A 16,237-nucleotide genomic window follows, 5' to 3' on the forward strand; every position below is an offset into this window, starting at 1 on the left:
TCACCTCAGGCAGAGACATGAAAACTGGAGCCCACAAGGCAGCCTGCACAGCTGCAGCAGCTGACAGCAGGACAGACTCCAGCCTGCTGTCAGAGAAGCAAACGCCAGCAGCGTCTGCAGGGAGCAAAGGGTTAAACCATTTAGCAAGGCCACCGGTGTGATAAATGCAGCAATCAGCAAAGACAGCACCTCCCACTGCCACCCAGGGCCTGGGCTGGCTGGGGAGCTAGGAAGGTGGCAGGGAACGGGGTGGGTGGGGAGGACTCTTATCCTGATATGGCTCCTTCCTTCCAAGTGAGGGTTTGGAAAAACTGAGCAGGCAGGGTTGGCTCTGAAATCACAGCGCCTCAGTGACACAAAGCCAGCCAGATCCCCCCTCTGAACCAGAGGGAAGGCAGGCAGCTGGGTGGGCCGGGGCGCGCACCCTGCCTCGCCTCGCCCCAGCACCCCACCCGGAGGGCGCCGTGCGGCCCCCGAGAGCCGGGCAGGGAGCAGCAGCCGGAGGGACCCCCGGCCGGGGGAGGAATGCAGCACTCCCCCTGCAGCAGCGAGATTTCCGTGTGACATTCCTGGCTAGCTGCGCAGGCAGAAGCAGGCCCCGCGCAGGCTGCAGGGGATTTCAGGTCTGTACAAACAGAGGCGGCTCTCAGCACCGGCTGGCAGCGGTCACATTCCTGGGCTCCCCTCCGGCCCCGCTGCCCCCCTGACAGCCCGCACCTCTCCCCAGGCAGACCCAGAGAGCCAGCCTGCCGCACGGCGCGCACAGGAGGAGCACACGGGCAGATGGATGCTCGTTAGAGACATCATGCAAATCTTTGCACACCCACGATGGTGCCAGGGCAGATGCGCTTTCTGCCTGCACGCAGAAGTATGTATGGCCACAAGCAGCAGACACGCAACGCAGCACATGGATGCCAGCTCCCAAAGTTACGCTGCACACAGAGCACCAAGGAGTCTGTGGTGCGTCGTACCGGGAAGAACCAAACGGCAGAATAAGGAGTAAGAACAGGTGTTGCTGTCTCTGTTACTACAATTTTACAGTGAAGGAGACCTAGGCAGGGAGCAACCCCTCCCTTTGATTATTTACTCAGCCTCTTCATCTCTGGAGGAGCCCTGGGAGCTCGGTCACTGCAGGCACTTGAGCCCTTTGTCAGCAAATCCCGGAGCACAGACCAGGTCAGTTCTGAGTGAGGTCAGAAGCCTGATGCAAATTCTATTTCACTCAGTATTTCAATTACTATTTGGGGTCACTCAAAAGCACTGCTCTGTAAATGGAGCCGTAACAGAAAAAGTTACTGATTTTTTGCCTTGCGTCATCTGCAAGCATGGCAATGACTTGTGACGCTGATAGCCGGGACTAGCGCTTGCCATCCACGTCCTGTCCCCCCCAGTCTCTGTTCCCAAGACAGACATGTGCACCTTAGTATATGCAACACTTGAGCCACACAAATCTCTAGCAGAGGGAAAAGCCTCTCCCGCAGCACCTCACAGGCAGACTTGCGAACCAGGTGAGTTTTACAGTCAGGCAGTGAACGTGATGGTACACAAGGCCAACAGAGCCAGACTCACCTGCCACACCTCTGCTTGATCAGACCCAGCTGTCCTGTGTGCTCCCGGAGAGGGGGACTGCGAGTAAAGCCACAAGCCCTGCTCCAAGTTCTCCTCCTTCAGCTTTCACTCAACCCTTGCTCATCCATGCCCCAGACTCTCAAAGCACGCATGCATACACAGCTCTGGTGGTACTTTCCTGGCAAAGGTGCTGAGCACCTCAGCTGACTGCCACTAGGGCTCTCTGGAACTTGAGACTAGGAAGAGTCTCCTCCTGCCCACCTACTTGTCAACTACTTTTCTCCCCAGTTGCCTCTCTTGCTCCAGACTTCCGCATCTCCCTCCATGTCCTCCTACAACATGCCCTCTGCACCCACCCTTGCTGATGCAGGGGCACTATCAAACCCCAGACTGCCTTCTCCACGGTGCAGAGCGAGGCGAGCGAGCTGCTGGAGGCAGGCTGCCTCTCCTAACACTCCTCTCAGTATCAGCAGTAGATCTTTTTGTGACAGTGGCGGGGGGGGGAGGGAGGGGAAGCAGCAACAACCCAGATGCAGATATGAGTAGAAAAACATCCCGGTATAACCCTGTGTTACAGCTTCTTCCAGGCCTGGTCCCAGCTTTCAAGGAAGAGGAGATTGTAGCAAGAGCAAAAGCAGGTCTTTTGCCTCAGACCTCTCAAAACCCAAAGAGATCGCATCCAGGTGGTGTAGTGTTAGTACGTATGGCAGCAGTACCTTACGATACCTGTATTACCCAACATTCGTGTTATTACCTGCCACTCACAGAGCTGCACAGGAACACACGTACAGGGCCAGCCTCTCCAGTCTTAGCAATACTTGTGTGTCCCTCTGGGGCGCTGCCAGCGGCGCAAGAGGAGAGAGGGAGATCCCTTTCTTTGTAAAGAAGCCTGCTCCGTGCACGAGGCTTCCGGGCCGGCCTTACCCCAGCTCGGACCCTCCCGGGCCCGCAGCGCTGCTCTGCCATGTCCCGCCCCCCGCCGCGGCTCCTCCCGCGGGCCGGGGCGGGGAGGGGAGCCCCGGCGCCACGGCTGCCGCCGCCCCGGGGCCCGCCCGGCCGCCGGGAGCCGCCGCGGGCCCCGCCGAGCGCCGGCAGCGCGGGGGAGGCAGGGACCGGGCGGGCGGCGCCGCCTGGCGGCCGCGGCGGGCGGCTCGGGGCCGGGCCCCCCCTCCCGGCGGCTCGGGGCCGGGCCCCCCCTCCCGGCGGCTCGGGGCCGGGACCCCCCTCCCGGCGGCTCGGGGCCGGGACCCCGCGGCCGGGCCGAGCTGCACCGCCGAGGCGCGGCGGGGCCCTCCCGCACCCGGCGCTGAGGCGCCGCAGCGGGGCCGGGGCAGAGCCCCCGCCGCCTCCCTGCGCCGGGCTCGCTTCTCTCTCGGCTGGCGCGGAGACGCGGCTCTCCGGGGGACACGGCAACGGCGTGCGCGCGGCAGAAAGGGGCCGTTCTGATGCCGAGAGGGAAAAAGCGTGGCTCCAATGAAAAACAGCGAACAGAGCCCTGACATCTACACACACAAGTGAGGAGCTGAATTGCTGCAGCACGCAGTACGTCCTCATTCCTGCACTAGAATACGAAGAGCTAAACAAACGCTGCCTTCCAGAGAGCAGCAGCGGCTTAGAGCTGGCACCGGAACGATCAAAATCATTCCTTCCTGCACAGGCAGCCCTTCTTTAATATCTGCCTAACAGGCACCTGCCCTTTGTACAGCATGAGCATCGAGAACCAAGCACCAAGATCTTCTCCCAGATGGAAGGCAATGCGGAGGTTTGCAGGAGAGCTGCGTCTGGCAGAGCTAGCCCACCAAACACAGGGGCTGGCCTGGCAAGAAGAGGCTGGAGGTGCTTTGCAGTGCAAATATCAAGGCGGGATCTGTCCAGACAGAAAGAGCTGGGGTCGGGGAGGGGCTGCCAAAGCCCTGTTGGCTTCCTAGCAGCACAGCTAGGCAGGCCAAGGAAGGCAACAAGAGCAGAGCCCTGGGAGGCGAGTTTCAAGCAGACTCGTTGCTAGTCCTGCTGCACGGAGAACAGAGTAATAGAAGGCAAACCTTCTTAAAAACAGGCTTGAGGAACCTCTTTTCACTGCATCCCTGTTTTTTCCTCATTCAAAGGCAATCTCTCTCCCTGTTTAAGCAAGGATGCTGCACTTGGAAACACTGAGGTGCATCGCACAGTGACACAAGGAACAGGTGAGCCAACAAGTGCTAGTTCATTACGATGCAGCATCTCAGTTGCTTGCAACTTTCTGTGTATGCTCTCAAACTACCAGGCCAAAGCACAACCTTCCTGAACAATGCAAAAGGCAGTATCAAGAGTGACAGCACAAGAGCCTGGAACATCATCTCCTCCCTTACCTTCTCTCACCCATACACAGTCCCAACAGTAGCTTGGTCTCAGCAGAAACAGGCAAGAAAATCCTTGAGCTACAGCGAGGAACACAGTATGTACCGCTCTGGTGGTGGCTTTCAGGCCACCACAGACAGCAGTGGTCTCAAAGTAGGAGAGACCCTTGGCTGAGCAGGCAGATGTGTGGACAAGAGGTCTCCACGACCCCTTTCATAGCCACAGGACGCAGAAAAGACCAGACCAAGCTAAAGACCACATAAGCACAATTGCTTCCCGCAGTCCCTAAAGGTCTTGCCCTATTTTCCCATTCTAGAATGGGAATTCCCCTTCTAGATGCTGCCTTAACCCCAGTTATCAGAATCCTTGCAAGCTTCCCCACCCTCTGACTGCCACAGCCTCATGTCCAAGGTGGAAAAGAGGAAAAGGGAAAAAGGAGTTTTTCCAGAAGCCAATGAAATGCAACTGTGAACATAGTTCCCATGGTAACAGCAGGATCCAGAGGAAGAAAAGGGAATGCAAATCAGATTTTCAAGGGGATGAGCAGGGAGGGAAGAACCACTTGCATCCACCAGCCCAGCCAGGCCACTCAAATAACACCTGCGCTGTAATGTCTGACAGGTACCACACTTCCTCCTCCCCTTTGTGCCTGCCCAGGGAGCTCTGCATACAGCAGAGTCCTCTCGCGAGGAGCGAGGCTTCCCACTGCACAACAGGGCTCACAGAAGGCTACCGAGGGAGTCTTGATGCCTCCGCTCCCAGTCCTTGCTCCCAGCCCAGAAATTTCCCTCTGACTGGAGTAGTCTCTCTATAATTCATTCAGTACATTACTTTCACTGACATATTAACTGTAAATGAGGTGGCGGCTCAAAAATGCCCCGAATGTAAAAATCCAAGAGAAGTAATTCCCAAGGTTCAAGATTTATTCTCTTCTACCCACAGGGGAAACAGAATACTTCTCCATGACATTCTAGCAAGGACTCTCACTTTGCAGAACAAATACAGTGAAATCAAGGAAGCTTTCAAGAAAAGCTTTCAAGAGAAGCAGAGTAACTTGCATGAGATGGACTCAAACCTATCCATCCAACGGCACCAGGGCCTGAGCGCTCCAGCAGGATTCCCAGGTTTGGGAGCCATCTTCCCAGCTTCACAAAGGACTGGTTCATCTCTGCTGCTCTCTAGATCTTATTCTCCCTTGACTGCTTAGACTGCTCATTGTACTCTGCTTCTGTTGGTGCTTCCCTGCATGGAAGGGGTTAACGCTCAAAAGTACCTCCTGGGGTTTTTCTACTTCTTTTCTGCTGTTTTACTTCCTCAAAGACACAGAGATCAGCTGCCTGGATCTGGCCTGACCTCACAGCAGAGCCCACAGCCACCCTCTCTGCAGCACAGATTGCCGGGGTGTAAAGGGGGCAGGGGAGGGGAGGGACATGTAGATTTGCTGTGCTGGAGCCTGTTTTGAGAAAGGCATGAATATTTCATGACAGGGAGAGGGATGCTTCAGCAGCATCACACAGAGGTGGATTTGTGCTGTGCCATCAGCGACACAAAAGGACAGTGCCTTGCCCTCCAGACTGACCCCACACCAGCACTCTGATTCCACAGAAACACACAGAGAAGCCCACCTAGGGCAAAGCAACCTCATCTGTCCACATTTGCTCTGCAACTCCAGCAGGACAAGGAGCCACAGGTGGTGCAGCTCCTGCAGAAATCTGCCATTATCTACCTGGCAGAGGTAGCTGCGCATTGGCGAGATCTGAGGACGTGGAAGAGGAACAGCCCCATCAGTCCCCAGCATGTCCCGAGCACCATAACATCCTGTTGGCAGACTGCCCTGGCCCCACAACACAAGGTGTAGCTGAAGAGCTGAAGAGAACGGTCATTTGTACCTGCAGCCCAGAGTTCCCTACAAATGCAGAGAAAAGGAAGCCACTTCCTCTTGCCACATTAGCAATAGCTAGTCAATTTCCAGCATCATCCACAGCAGCCAAAGGCTCTGGGTTCACCACTAAAGCAAGTCAGATCAGCTCTGCCCAGACTAGACAGTGGTAAAGTGTTCCCAGACCTGGTATAAAGTAGTAAAAATGTACAAGATCCAGCTGGTCCCAGAAAAGAGATCTCCAGGGGTCTTGGATTGCATTTGGCACAAACTGCATAGACACCCCTTGATTCAGGCACTCAGCACAACTTCCTCAGTTCAGAAGGAGAGCTAGGTTTGAGATCCTTGCTTTGACTCTGCAGTCTGTAGAGCTGCTCCTGTCTACAAGCCTGTAAAACTCTGGCACAAAAGAAGCCCTTGTGTTTCCAGAGAACATGGCGAGGGCAGAAAGAAAATGGACTGAACAGCACGACACAGGGCTGCCTACAGAAGAGCTAAGCTTATCCCTAAAACTCTCATAAATCCCTCCAAAAGGGTAGGATAGGGCACTGTGAGCAGTACATGGGCATACACACCTATAGGCACCTTCGACAAACAGAAAACCTGCCACCAAAGTAGGGAATGCTGGGTTGGCATCACATAGCCAGCCTCTGATGTGATCACCAAGTATTTCTGGGGTGGACAGTGTGCTCCTGAAAATTTTCATTATGTCTTCTGCCCTCTAGTCAACAGCTGTTGGTGCTCAAACACCGGAGGAAGATGGAAAAGAAGGGCATTCCCCTGAAACCCTCTGTTTTCACGACTAATGAAAACAAAGACATTTTGCACTTTCCACGTTGTGCTTATATTGCTACAGTAAACTCCCGGCAGCTGTTGCACTCCTCGGTCGGAGGGAGCTATGTTGGTCTCCAGGCTGTCTACATAATTTGCCCAGGTTGTGACATGCTCCAAGGCTGCAGAGGTGAGCTGTCAGACGAAGTACAAAGTTGCTCGGTCCCTACTGAAGTTCTGCAAGGAAAAAACTACCTATTAAACCAAGCAAGCCAGAGACTGGGAGGGAAACGACCACACACAGCAGCAATAGACCTAAACAACCTGGAACCATGCAACTAACCTAAGAGAGACGATATACTGGTCCTGACAGCATGGTCTGACAGCAAAATTTATTATGGGTATATCAAGAAAGTAGATTCCACCCAGCAATCCTGAGTGGAAGGCATGACCAGCAGTCCTGGTTCAAGTCCCTTGAAATCCAGCCCTTCAGGAGGAAGGAACAAGATTCCTAGCAAAGGGAGTCTGTGAAGGACCACAATTCTGGAATATAATTGAGACAAAGCTGCTACACTTTTCTTGGACATGAGTCCGAGTGGGAGGTGTTTGTTACTGCCAATACATTTTTCCTCATACACAATTCTTCCACATGAGGTTGAACTGTTAAGCATTGACAGTGCATCTGTTAAGATTGGCTCTAGAAACCGAATGTTCTTGGAAAAAAAAAAAGGGAAACACACTGTGCTTGCCTTTCATCTTCCCAGCCATCCAGCTCTCAGTACCATGAAGAAAAGCCACGTGAAGCAGCCCACTTGCATACAAATGGCCTGAGAGTGGCAGTATTTAAAGTGCTCCTCTGTGTGAAAGGTGCAGCATACTGACAAACAAGAAGTTCCCCAAGGACGGTACCATTCAGCTAAAGGGCAGTGCTACGCTGACAGGCTTGTTTCTACTGACAATACAAGGCTTCAAGGAAAGCTCCCAGATTTTCTGCAGGACAAAAGCTCTTCTCGATATCTGAAATTCCTCTGATATGTAAGGGTTTTCTTTAATTATTTTATTTAAAAAAACAACAACTGCATTTCTTTCCTACTTCTCATGGCAGCTACCTTGGGCTTAGAGCAAACAGTGCGCCTGCTTCTTCAGAACAGAACCAATTCCTCCTTAGAGTACCCAGCAGATGGCTGTGGAATCACCATGTACTACAAGCACTCGAAGACATCCCTGCACAAAGGGGAAGGCGATGGTCCTCCAGGGTCACAAAAAAATGTCCTTCAAAGGAAGAAAAAAACAGAAAGGCCAATGCAACCTCCTCACTTGACTCCCTTTAATTAGTAACCATCTGGTTTTGAGAACTGTCAACCAGTGTAGAGCATTTGGCAAGATTCCTCAGCTGCTGCTCTCCTAACTTCAGTTCTTCTTGCAAATCCTTTATGCCCCAAGAAGCCAAAAGAAAATTAAAAGAAAAGCAAAAGAGAAAGCATGCAAGTGAAACTGAAGAGCAAAGACAGTATAATCTAGCAGACCGGGCAAGATATCCCTGAGTTCTGCTTCCACGTCAGAATGAGCTACAAACTGCGCTGGCCGTTCAACAGCCAGGAAACCTATCGCTGAACCAACCGCAGAGGAGGAACTGCAAGACCCCAAGTCCCATATTTCAAACAAGCTGCTAGAAACCCCTTGACATGTCCCAGAAGTCGGGCTGTTTGATTCAGTGTCCTGGTCAAATTCCAACTTAAGCAATTACCTTGTATCTTTCTAATTCCCCTCCTTCACTTCAACTTCTTCCTTGTCCAAGCCACTGTGCAACTGCACTGTGTGACTGTAGTTGAGTGCTCCACTCCAGTTCAGTGTTCATCCACCAGGATAGACAAGGATTGCCTTGCTAAAACAAGTTTGTTGTTCTCTGTGGACAAGAGCTGCAAAACTCTTTATTGAGTCTGCCCTGATTCTGTCCTGACGCCACGCTCCACTCAGAGGGCACAGAAACACTGCTAACCCCGGTGACATGGACAGTGCTGCCCCAACAAGGATTAATGCTGACCCATCCCCACGTTCCCTCCCCCATGCATGGCAGTACTGGGAGTTCTCAAACAGAAGAGGGCTGTTCTCCACTGAGGAGGCTGCAGGTGCAAAAGGAGCATTTCACAGAGCTTTCAGATAGAGCAAAGAGACGTGCTAATCGTTCTGCTCTGCAAGCTCCCAGCCTGCCTTGCTATCCAAGTCACAGAAGTTCAAGTTATCAGGCATGCTCTGCCAGTATGAGTCTTTTCACTCTTTTCAGGGAATCAGCCACACTGGTAGTAAAGCACAGTGACAGGAGCTGGGCTGCAGCACTTCTGCGAGCACGGCTTGCCTCATTAACATTCAGCACATGGCTCAAGCAGCTTTTAGATTACTCCTTCCTGACTCTGGGACCTCATGCGTGAGTCACAGGCTTGCACATTTGCTTCTCCTGATCCCTGCAAGCCCCCAGCACATGGCAAATTCTGTTCTGAACAGTTTCTTTAATTTCTGCATGCACACAACCTTCGTCTCACTTTTGCTAAGAAGCAGAGTCATCCCCTACCCCCGAACATCACTGTACTCACCTGGCTCACCACCTTCCTTTCTCACAGAGGCATTCAGATGTCGCTATACCCTCTTATAAGCAGGTACAGACTTCCCTACACCCACAACCCTTCTACTCATTTTCACCTTGGTTCTCATAAGGTGCTGCTGCCCATGTAACATGTCTACAAGCCAGCTCCCTTTCCCTTCTCCAAACCCAGAGTAACGGTACGGGGGCAGTTAAGGGAGTTGGGGATCCCAATGCTAAATAGCTATAGGCCAGAATAACCTAGGAACAAGCAGGGGCTGGGTAGTTGTGGCATACAGGCCTGCACCAACAGGTAGGAGCGGCTCTCACAGCTATTCTACGTGGTGTACCCTTGTTCCAACTATCTTTTTTGCAGAGCCTCCCCCCCAGTAGTCCTGCCGTCTGCCCCAGGACAAAGAGGACAGGTATAATTTCCCAGTGCATTTCCATAAACTCATCCTGTGAAGTAAAGGAGTCTAACCCAAAACTATTAGATCTTTCCATTCTACCTGCCCTTGGCATTCATCAGCATGTCAGAGCAGCAGAGCCTGTAACCTCATTGACTCCTGACCTCTGAGAAAAAGAAAAAAAAAAGAAAAAGAAAAAAAGAGTTAAATACCTTACTAGAGCATCTGAAACCACTGGGAGCCAGCACCTGCTTAGCAATCTGAGCTGTTTCCCAGGGGCAGATGAACAGGAGCCCTGATCTGCACTGAGCTACAAGATATTCTCTCTTGCCTTCCCAGGAGATGCATTAGACATGTGCTTGGCTGGGGTCCTCACTGCTGAGGGGGTCAAGAAGAGCTCAGAAGTTTCTCACACCCAGCTCTTTTAGGAGAAGAGAGTGCCGGTCTGACACTCTGGGGAATGGAAGTCCCCATGCAGGGAACAAGAAAGCACATGAGCAGGCTGCATGGTGGCAAGTGAAACAAACACAGGTGGGTAAGGCCTGTAACATCTTCCTGTTAGTCCTGACACATTCCGTTTACACCTAAGAACCCACAGACCTTTGCTTTTGACACTGTTCCTATTTTGTGCTTCCCAAACTCAGCTGGAGAAAACAATGTTATTCCCTCAAACTATCCTCTCCATTTCAAACCACAGGAACCCCTGCACAACACCTTCATCTCCCATGCTTTCTTCTCCTCCAGAACTATTCTTCCTTGTCTGTTAGCATTATGCCAACACCAATGAGACTTCAGGCAGAAATCTATTTCTTCCCTCCAGCTCTTAGTTAACATATGGACTTTAACTATATTTCCCATTTTCATGTCCACGTAAGTGTCTCCTCCACCTGCCTCTCCCCAAGAACGTTACAAGAGCTCTGATAACACCTACATCCACCCACCTACCCTGGCAGCGAGGGAGGGAGGGAGGGAGGGAGGGAGGGAGGGGCGCCTGATCCATCTCCCCCAGCTGCCCCATCCCACCTAGCCAGCAGCCACCTTTGCTCCTCAGGGCGCTGTGTGCCTTGGCACTGAGCTATTGGAGGAAGCGCTGCTAACATGTCAGCACAACACATCGCCAGGGCTGGATGATGCCTGCAGACTTTGGCTGCAGTGAAAGACATTAGAATTCAAGGATGGACACAGAAACAAAGACAATTCACAGAGGTGTGAGGGGTTCTCTTACTTTTCCAAGTGCTCTGCTGATGAAGGTCTGTCATCAGTAGTTCCGCAAGGTGCAGCAAACACTGCTAGGAAGCCTTGTAGTAACCTCAGCTGGTTCATAGACCTATACAGTAACAAAAAAGGAAAACTGTCTAACAAATCTCCACAGCCTCAAAGATCTAGCCACTATAAAAGCAATCACTTCAGCAAATCACAAAGTGTCCGTTTCTCAGGAGAAAGTGGTAACAGAGAAATTCTTCAGTATCCAGCCAGCCAGGTGAGAGCAGGCAAGCTAATACAATTTATTCAACCACAGACCTTGCAGTCAGACTTCCAGGAAAGCTGGTAAACAAAAAAGCTCAGGCAATTTGTCTAAAGATAAGCCACACTGGTAGCTGCACCATTCTTCTCACAAGTCCCAGAATCTCAGCCTGATGCAGTCTATTAAGGTGGGGAGACCGAGTCCTGCACAACATCGATCTTGGATTAGCAAATTCAAAATCAGAATCTGCTCTCAGACTGATTATTTTATCTGAACATTCAAAATTCACCAATCGGTAGCTGATATTGTCCAGTTACAGAGGTTTCAGGAAATAAAATTTTCCTTGATCGTTACTTTACACCTCAGCTTTTCAGTGCTCACAGAATGTTAGGGACTGGAAGGGACCTTGAAAGATCACCCAGTCCAATCCCCCTGCCGGAGCAGGAACACCTAGGTCAGGTCACACAGGAATGTGTCCAGGTGGGTTTTGAAAGTCTCCAGAGAAGGAGACTCCACAACCCCCCCCGGGCAGCCTGTTCAGTGCTCCGTCACCCTCGTTGTGAGAAAGTTTCTTCTCATATTTAAGCAGAACCTCCTATGTTCCAGCCGGTACCCATTGTGCCTTGTCCTATCACTGGATGTCTCCGAGAAGAGCCTGGCTCCATCCTCCTGACACTCCCCCTTTACGTATTTGTGAACATCAATAAGGTCACCCCTCAGTCTCCTCTCCTCCAAGCTAAAGAGACCCAGCTCCCCCAGCGTTTCCTCATAAGGGACATGCTTCACTCCCTTAATCATCCTCGTGGCTCCTTGAAGAATAAATCTCCAGCCCTCACAGCAGCAAACACCAATATAATACTGAACTGAGTATCAAGGTAGGTAATGTTTGCTTTAGTTTGCAGACACACCAAAGACAATGAGTTGCCCACCTATTCCATTGCTGAGAAAATCTTACAAGAGGCAACAAGAAGGTAGAGATTTGCATGATCTATTCTGCACAGCATTTTGTAGGGGGACCTGATGTGGTAGACACCTGAATTCTAACAGAAGTAGGCATAACGGTACGCTGATCCCCACGCAAAGACTGGAAGTGCAGGCCTGGCCTGTGTGCGGGCCGTCCGTAAGAGCAGATGTGGGAGGAATTAAGTTCTGAAGGACTGGTAATAGTTCACGGGGCAGACATGACATCAGGCTCTTGGGATAGGCACAATAACGTAAGGGCAGCATCGAGGCTATCACAATGCAAAGAAGATATATGAAGGACTAGAAGTATAGCCCTGACAGAGCCCACAAGACTGCAGTGTCCAAACACACAGCTAAGCACATCAAGCATAACTTGACCAGAAAGAAGCCCCAAGAACTCCCAGGAGAGTTCCGTGCATGGGCAGCCTGAGTGCCACAAGCACAGACAGTTTTTCTGCTACTTGCAGAAACCTGTATCTCTCCTCAAGCTCAAATGATGCAAGAAAACCAAGTAATTGTCTCAGCAACAGACTACCGACAAATGCTGCAGAAGGGAGACAATGTCCCTTTAAATGTTACTAAAGTGTTGTCAATGGATCTGCCATGGTAGAAGAGTTAATCCCCCCCCAGCCCCTCTCCGCCACCGTGATGGGATAATTAGATGCGAGGGCTCAGCACAGATGATGCTCCAGTCGCTTAGCAACTAATGGTTCCCATGGAAATGGCAAAGCAGAGCCTTCGGAGCAGTAAGTGAGCAGTGCAGCAGGGCAGGGAGAGATGCCTTAAACTCCTGCACTGATCCTCTCCTCCAGAATCACTCAGAGGCCTTGAGGTATTAGTGCAATGAGAAGGGGGTGCCTTAAAGATACACCATCCCTGTTCCAAGCTGCGGCAAAAAGAAAAGCTTTTTTTTTTTTTTTAAAGAGACTTCCAGTGACATGGCCTCATGATCTCACTGACTCTCCGCTAGCAAGAACTAGGCTGAATCACACAGAACTGCCTTTTGCAAAGGCTTGTGCCCTAATACTCTGGTTGGATACTGCTGTAAGAAACTGAATATGATTCCAGCATCAGGCCTCACATGCTGGGGCTGAGAGGTGAGAACACACACTGCTGTCTTTAGATTCTTGATGCTGTCTGGTAAGAAGCCATGTACAGGCATCCAGTTTAGCCCTGAACCAACAGACAAAAAAGGTTGCCTATTGATTCTGCAGCTCTATAGTGCACGCAAAGTTGTCACTGGCTACAAAACCTGAAGAGTGTCACCAGATGAACAGAAATCAGATTTATTAACCTTAGCCCAAGTCTGTCATAGAATGGCTTGGGTTGGAAGGGACCTTAAAGATCCACCCAGTCTGTACTCGTGTCTGGGACTGCCCCGACCCAGGTGCAGCACCTTGCACTTGGCCTTGTTGAACCTCAGCACGTGGGCCAACTTCTCCAGCCTGTCCAAGTCCCTTTGGATGGCATCCCTTCCTTCTGTTATATTGACTGCACCACTCAGCTTGGTGTCACCTGCAGACTTGCTGAGGGTGCACTCGATCCCATTGTCTCTGCCACTGATAAAGATATTAAACAGTACCAGTCTCAAGACAGACCCCTGAGGGACACCGCTCATCAGCAGCCTCCACCTTGACATAGAGCTACCTGGTGCTTCCTTCAATGCAACACATTTCTACTGCTTTATTACTGCTGATCCCTGCGCAAAGTCACCATCCCACCGTTCCCAAGCACAACAGCCATGACCTGCATCTCTTCTAACTAAACACTGCACATGCTGGCAGCGCAGCTGCACTGTTGTAAGCTGTGATCGTGCCCTCATAAGCTGAGCAAGGACAATCACGCAGTGAGTCATAGAATGGCTCAGGTTGGAAGGGACCTCAAAGGTATCTAACTCCAACCCCCCGACATAGGCAGGGATGCCACCCACTAGATCATGTTGGCCAAGGCCCCATCCAGCCTGGCCTTGAACAGCTCCAGGTTTGAGGCATCTACAGACAAGCTCTGTCTGTATTCTGATAAGAGATCACTGGGCCAGGGCATTAGGTGGGGTTCTTGATTTGGTACCAGGTGGTCTTCCCTGAGCTAATGCCCCAGGGCGGTACATAGGCCATCACGCAGCCGAACCAAAATCCTACAGCAGGCTGTCAGACCTGTGCATTAGCAGCATCCAGCGTAACGAATGCACTCCCCCTCACGTGACGTGGGAGGGCCCGCATCGTTTTCGGGTTGCAAATGACATTATGGTAAGGCTTTTCAGATGCCTCAAGCTCCGAGGGCACCGCAGGGTGCGCGAACCCACACCGCAGACACGCCCTGCTCTTCCACCCTCCCCTCCATCCCACCCTGCGCTCGTGCCAGCCATCCCCCCGGGGCCGGCAGGCACCCCGCCCGTCTCGGCCGCCTGCTGCAGCGCACGGAGCCGCCAGCCTCCCGCTGCTGCTCGTGCCCCGCCGCTTGCCGCCTCTGCCGGCGGGAAGGACTCAAAATGGAGGCCAGGCCACCCGGGCACAGGCCCCTCCCCCGGGCAGCGGCCTCAGCTCGCGGCGGGGGGCAGCCGGAGGGGCCCGGCCTCGGAAGCCCCCTGCGCGCCGCTCCCGGCCCGGGCCGCAGCCTCCGCCGTGCCGCGGCGCGGAGCCGAGCGGGCCGCGGGCGGCCGGGGCCGGGCCCAGCCCCGCGCTGCGCTCGGGCGGCGGCGGGCAGCGCCCCCTGGCGGCGGCCCCGCGGGAGCCCCGGGCCGAGCCCCCCGCGCGCCCGCTGGGCCAGGTGGGCGCAGCCCGGCGCGGAGCGCTGCCCGCTGCCGCCCCGCCGCTTTCAAACGGGGGAATCAAAGGGAAACGCCGCGCTTTGTGCCGCGGGGAGCGGCGCTGAAGGGGAGCGGCGGCGCGCTCGGCACAGAAGCGGTCGCTTCAGTCGTCCGCCAACTCGGCTTTGAAGTGGTTTCAAAAAAATCCGGGAGGAGGGGCAGAGATCCGAGCTCGGCTCTTGTACTGCAGCTTCACAGAGCCAAAGGATGTGGGGGGTACGCGCCTGCCCTGCCCCCACCAGCAAAAAATACTCCTCTGTTCAGAGAGAACGCAGCCTCGGAGCGTGATGCGAGCGAAGGCGATGCCAAGCCGCTGCGCTGTGCCGGCAGCCGCCTGCGTCTCGCAGGTGCACAGGAGGTACCACGAGTGCAGCTCACCCCGTGTGCTGCGTTGGCTCTCCCCGCTGAGAAGCGCCCAGCAGGGCAGTCCCACCTTGCGCTGACCACCCCTCACAGCTCCTGAACCGCAGCTAGGTGCGTGCCACTTGGTCGCAGCAAAGTCACGCAGAGAAAACTCATGGTAGCATTGATATTGTGGAATTACAGCCCAAGATTGACTTTGTCCCACAAACTGCTAGAATCCATCCCACAAGGCATATTCAGAGACAGCAATTACTATTGCCTGTCTCTCCTGCAGGTACCGTACTTCGCTGGCAGGAAATGCTAGCAGTAACATGCAGTTACCTATAAAAGAGCCCTACGGTTTGCAGAAGGAAAGCCAAGGTAACTCCCAATGCTAAGCTACGTGTTCACAAAGCCTCTCTAGAGTTCCTGGGGTTACGAGGCGGGAGGGGAGCTAGTGAGACTGGTGTTCAGTAAAACTGTCCCATCAAGCCACCTCCACGCAGTCAGCACCCACCTGAAAAAAGTTGTCCGTGATGAATCCAGATGCCCCGATCCAAGGCACCTCCAGCTTGCCGCCTTTCTACATCCTCGGCTCCATTCATGATGCTGATGCTGGCTACTTTGGCCTTCTGCACGTCAGCAGGTTCTCTTCTGTTTCACCTCGTGAGGCTGGAGGGTAGGAAGAAAAGCAGGGGTGGTTTTAGGAGACAAGCATGAGCTTCTGGTTAAACTGTGTGGCATAAAGAATCAGCAGTGCTAGATTTATTTGCTACAAGTTGACTCCATCAGTCTGATCAAGATCCATCTCCCCTGCAAAGGCAGGCATAGCAAGATGGAGCTGAGGGGTTATGACACCTTGACCATGAATTGGGACCATCATATAAATTGACCATTTATACAAACCAATGGAATTGCAATTCAGCACAAGAATGGCCAAAAGCAAAATAAGGCTCTGAACCAGTGTCAGGTGAATTCACTAACTCCCCAGGGGATACACAAAGTATCAGAGCATACTCCTGGTTATCCTCCTGCAGTCCTGCTAGACATGCTCTCCCCAGGGATGATTTCTGAAAGCGGTGAAAAGAACTGTTTACTGTAGTTTTCAGACAAATTACTC

At 52.7% G+C, this 16,237-nt stretch overlaps 1 protein-coding gene across 1 annotated transcript in view; it reads right to left on the bottom strand.

Annotated features, from left to right (window-relative positions):
* Positions 1 to 16,237, bottom strand: part of BCL9L (BCL9 like) — an 87,258-nt gene that overhangs the window by 67,392 nt on the left and 3,629 nt on the right. Inside the window, exons 2-3 of the mRNA XM_013187116.3 lie at positions 15,635 to 15,789; positions 10,767 to 10,868 (exon numbers count right to left, since the gene is read on the bottom strand). The gene's annotated coding sequence lies outside the window, so the exon portion shown is untranslated. The remainder of the gene's footprint in view (positions 1 to 10,766; positions 10,869 to 15,634; positions 15,790 to 16,237) is intronic.

This window comes from Anser cygnoides, chromosome 21, assembly GCF_040182565.1.
Source record: "Anser cygnoides isolate HZ-2024a breed goose chromosome 21, Taihu_goose_T2T_genome, whole genome shotgun sequence".
Classification (NCBI taxonomy): Eukaryota; Metazoa; Chordata; class Aves; order Anseriformes; family Anatidae; genus Anser; species Anser cygnoides.